The sequence below is a fragment of the Orcinus orca genome, chromosome 5 (assembly GCF_937001465.1).
Source record: "Orcinus orca chromosome 5, mOrcOrc1.1, whole genome shotgun sequence".
Lineage (NCBI taxonomy): Eukaryota > Metazoa > Chordata > Mammalia > Artiodactyla > Delphinidae > Orcinus > Orcinus orca.
The window spans coordinates 19,379,926-19,385,158 of record NC_064563.1 but is presented as its reverse complement, the minus strand read 5'-3'; positions in this window follow the sequence as shown (position 1 = coordinate 19,385,158).

Genomic DNA, 5,233 nt, shown 5'->3' with positions numbered 1-5,233 from the left:
GGAGGATGTAACTGCTTCCCTTTGTCTGGGATGAAAACACATGCTGAACAGAAGCGGGGGATGGGACAAACTGCAGTGTCCACAAAAGGCCAGGCAACTAAAGTCAGTAGGTGTACCCAGGTGATATGAGTCAGTGGGATACAAAGGGGCAGACCTGGCCCCATCAAAGGGGTAAGGCTACCAACCAGCCCCTGTGGGCAGTGCCAATGGCAGCTGTCCATCCAAGGTTGCCAGATGTTCCAGCATGTCCAGAGTTGCCAAAGGCGCAATATTTTGTCTTTCCCTAAAGCTGGAAATCCAGATTTTTATGTGACATTTCTTGATTGTTGAGTGTTTGTAATGAATTCAACATTTTTAAAGCTTCCTAGGCTGAACAAAACATCCATCTGTGCAATGTGGACATTTAAGCCATTGGTTTTTCCTGGAAAAAATAAGGGTTTTAGACACACTCGGGAAAAAAGTTCAGCAAAATCACTTATTGGCTATGTAACATGGGGTAGGTATTTCAGATATACGAATCTTATTTTTCTGATAAGTACAGATGAGGAATTCTTTACCTATTTAGTAGGGTTATTGTGAACGTTGAATGAGAGAAGGTATTTGACAAGGAATGCAAATACACCTGGCATTTAATTCAATTAAAGAGATAATTGTGTTTGTTCTTTTCAGACACCCTTTAGGTCAATGGATATAAACTGGGTGCTCATAGGTCAAATCCAGCCCACAAATCCTTTTTAAAAAAATTAATATATAATTAATATATAGCATTGTATTAGTTTTAGGTATACAACCGAACGATTTGGTATTTGTATGTTTTGTGAACTGATCACCGCAGTAACCCTAGTTAACATCTATTACCACACGTAGTTATAGATTTTTTTTTTTCTTGTGAGGAGAAGTTTTAAGACACAAATATTTGAACAAATTTTTTGTGTGTGATTTTTTTTCTCCTGGGTTTCAGCATGCCCTCCACCATTCTGCTTACTCTCAAGACTGAGCATAGACAGAGTAGTTTGCCCAGAGGAACTTCAGTCTTCTCTTCTTTGCTCACTATGATCTGGCGTGATCATGTCAATTCAGGTTGTCAATTCATTGTTTGGTTTTTTTTTGAATTAATTAATTCATTAATTTTTGGCTGTGTTGGGTCTTCGCTGCTGCGCGCAGGCTTTCTCTAGTTGTGGCAGGCGGGGGCTACTCTTTGTTGCGGTTCACAGGCTTCTCATTGTCGTGGCTTCTCTTGTTGCGGAGCACGGGCTCTAGTCGCACAGGCTTCAGTAGTTGTGGCATGTGGGCTCAGTAGTTGTGGCTTGCGGACTCTAGAGCACAGGCTCAGTAGTTGTGGTGCATGGGCTTAGTTGCTCCGCGGCATGTGAGATCTTCCCGGGCCAGGCTCAAACCTGTGTCCCCTGTATTGGCAGGCAGATTCTTAGCCGCTGCGCCACCAGGGAAGCCCATCAATTCATTGTAACTCTAGCCAGTAGTATAGCATTTGAATGAAATAATAATAATAGATTACTTAGCAAAACTGCAAGCAGCTACTATGATACACCTAAAAGACAGGCATTGCCATTGGGCCATTATTTTAATCCTGATGTCAGTATGTTGAAGACTTTGTCCTCTGTCTCTGTGCCTGCGTGTGGAACTGCTAATACTTTTTACTTTCTTAATTCTTTGTTGCATCAAAGTCAGAGTGTCTTCTGTTTAAAGAGCAGAATCCCATGGCAACTTTCATCTCTGCATTACTAAATAATGACATTGAGAGCATTTAAACTTTGCCATTAAACACAATACTAGACAGATTATAGTAACCCATCCTTTTCAAAGTTTTACAAGTACATTTCAATATTCCTATCTCATTGGAACTTCAAAGCAACCCTATTTCCATCGCCACTTCATGATGTGAAAAGTGAGATGCAGTGAAGAAACTAGACTTGCCTGTGGTTACAAAGTTCACAAATCTCTTTGTAGGGAAGCCTCCCACTGTCTGGAGAGGAATGCCAGCCTCCTCCCTTGCAACGAGGCATGAGTTCTTCAGTTGGCCCTTGTCCCCACCTGCTATTTTCAGTTTTGGTACATGCCTGATTCCTTAGCCATCTCAGTTTGTGAGCCCAGCATATAGGATATTCACCTGACCCTGAATGTCATATAGTGACTCTGACTGCCATATTTCCAATCCCTTCTTCATCAAACTGTTCAGTGATAAGAAGCTTGATAACACTGACTGTGGAGAATCAATAGAGACATCATACCTGTCCAGAGACTGGACAGTGCGATCAGGATAATAGTACCTTCAACCTCGTGGTTTTATATGGCTTCAGTTTCAGCCATGGCACTAAAGCATAAATGCTAATTTCCCTAGCATATTCTGTGCTAAAAGCATGGTATAAAAATCCAGCAGATAGTGTTTCCTCTATCAAATAGTAATTAAAAGGTTCTGTTTCAGGGGTTTGGGAAATATCATGGCTTCCCCAGGAAATGGCTGTGGAAAGACATCCCAGTGTGGCTTGACAGTAGGCGGTATGGAAATGAATGCAGCGGCCGTGAAAATATGCACAAGTCCCAGCTCCTGGGCCTCAATGAAATATAATGAGCGCCTGGTGGATATTAACATTATCAAGCCTGGAAAATTGTGGTTTGGGGAGTTGTAAGTAGTTTGTGCTTCCTAGGGCAGAGTTTGCAATTTGTCTTCGGGGCTGAATCAGTTAGAGTCATTTGGTGCAAGCAACAGAAACAGACTTTGGCTGATTTAGCAAAAGGGTTTTTTTGGGGGAGGCTATGGGTTAGCTTAGAGAACAGGAATAAAGATGCGTGGACTGTGACCTTTGATAGAACTAGGAAACAGGGAGCAAGAGCTACCAGACAGTCTCTTTGGGACTGCTTTTAGGATGAATGATCATTCATCTTCAGCCTCAGAGTCACTCAGCTCAAGGTTTGGATTCAAGGGAAGAATGTTTGGTTTTCTAACGGGTCTCTCACTCATGCCTGGGAGGAAGTGCACTTTGATTGGCAGTCTCACGGTGACTGCCTGCCATGGGGTTGCATAGTCAAAATCAAGTTCTGATGCTGATTCCAAAAGATGAGGGCACAATGCCAAGAAGCCATCTTCCCTTTGTTCCGAGAGGGACTACTTCCCCAGACCTATTGGTTAAAAGACTAAGACAGATACCTACTGTTTAGGGGATGGGATTCAAGCAGACCTGGGTCAAATTCCCAGGAAAGAGCATCGAACTGTCTAAGATTGGGTCAGATGCCCCCTCTTGGTTCAGGGACTCTGCTGTAAGCAGCTTGTTACCTTAAGAGGTAAACTGAGTGATTAAAAGCTTTGAGCAAGATTTTGTAAATGGTAATTAACTGAGAGGATTTTCAGTAATGGCAGGAACTCTAATTCACTCCCCTGGAGGGGAGGAAAAATGAGTTCTGATTGTTGAGATTGAGAAGGGTCTGGGGATGCAGAGTTCAGCCTCCTCTCTCTCTCTGGAAGCCAGTTGGCAGACAGGAAGCCAAGGTGAATCTGGCATTGCTTTCTAGTGCAGAGGTTCTTAAAGTACAGTCCTCAGAACACTAGTGGTCCCCAAGACCCTCTCAGGGGGTCAGCAAGATCAGATGTATTTTCATAACAGCGCTAAAATGTTATTTGCCTTTTTCACTGTGTTGACATTTGCACTGATGGTGCAAACACAAAGGTGGGTGAAGCTGCTTGTGCCTTAGCATGAATCAGGGCAGAGACACCAAACTGTCCTAGTAGTCATTATGTTCTTTCCTGCCACACACCCAGGAAAAAAGAAAGAAAGAAAAAAAAAACCCAAAGGGTTTCATTTAAGAATGACTTTGATGAACATAGTTAATTTTCTCACACCGATGGTTGAGTGTACTTTTGCTGCATCCAGGAACACAATGGTTTTCTAGAGGAAAAGCATTTGTGCTATTGTTTGAGTTGTGAGCTGAACTAGATTTCCCCTCCAGAACATCATTTTACTTGCCACACATTACTGACAGACTATGATTATTCAGACTTGGGCATTTGGCAAACATTTTCTCTTATGAAGTGACAGTCACTTCAAGGTAACTGACAGTATTTGTTGCTAATGATAAAACTGTGTTTACAAGCAAAAATTAGAATTTTAAGAAACTTGTATCTGCCACCATAGGCTTTACAGCTTTCTAATACTTAAAGACTTTTCTACCTATGAGATGCAGCAAAAGCAGTTCTAAGAGGGAAGTTTATAGCTATACAAGCCTACCTCAAGAAACAAGAAAAATCTCAAATAAACAATCTAACCTTACACCTTAAGGAACTAGAGAAAGAGGAATAAACAAAACCGAAAGTTAGCAGAAGGAAAGAAATCATAAAGATCAGAGCAGAAATAAATGAAATAGAAACAAAGAAAACAGTAGCAAAGATCAATAAAACTAAAAGCTGGTTCTTTGAGAAGATAAACAAAATTGATAAACCATTAGCCAGACTCATCAAGAAAAAGAGGGAGAGGACTCAAACCAATAAAATTAGAAATGAAAAAGGAGAAGTTACAACAGACACCGTAGAAATACAAAGCATCCTAAGAGACTACTACAAGCAACTCTATGCCAATAAAATGAACAACCTGGAAGAAGTGGACAAATTCTTAGAAAGGTATAACCTTCTGAGACTGAACCAGGAAGAAACAGAAAATGTGAACAGACCAATCCCAAGTAATGAAATTGAAACTGTGATTAAAAATCTTCCAACAAACAAAAGTCCAGGACCAGATGGCTTCAAGGTGAATTCTAACAAACATTTAGAGAAGAGCTAACACCCATCCTTCTCAAACTCTTCCAAAAAATTGCAGAGAAAGGAACACTCCTAAACTCATTCTGTGAGGCCACCATCACCCTGATACCAAAACCAGACAAAGATACTACAAAAAAAGAAAATTACAGACCCATATCACTGATGAACATAGATACAAAAATCCTCAACAAAATACTAGTGAACAGAATCCAGCAACACATTAAAAGGATCATACACCATGGTCAAGTGGGATTCATCCCAGGGATGCAAGGGTTCTTCAATATATGCAAATCAATCAATGTGATACACCATATTAACAAATTGAAGAATAAAAACCATACAATCATCTCAGTAGATGCAGAAAAAGCTTTTGACAAAATTCAACACCCATTTATGATAAAAACTCTCCAGAAAGTGGGCATAGAGGGAACCTACCTCAACGTAATAAAGGCCATATAAGACAAA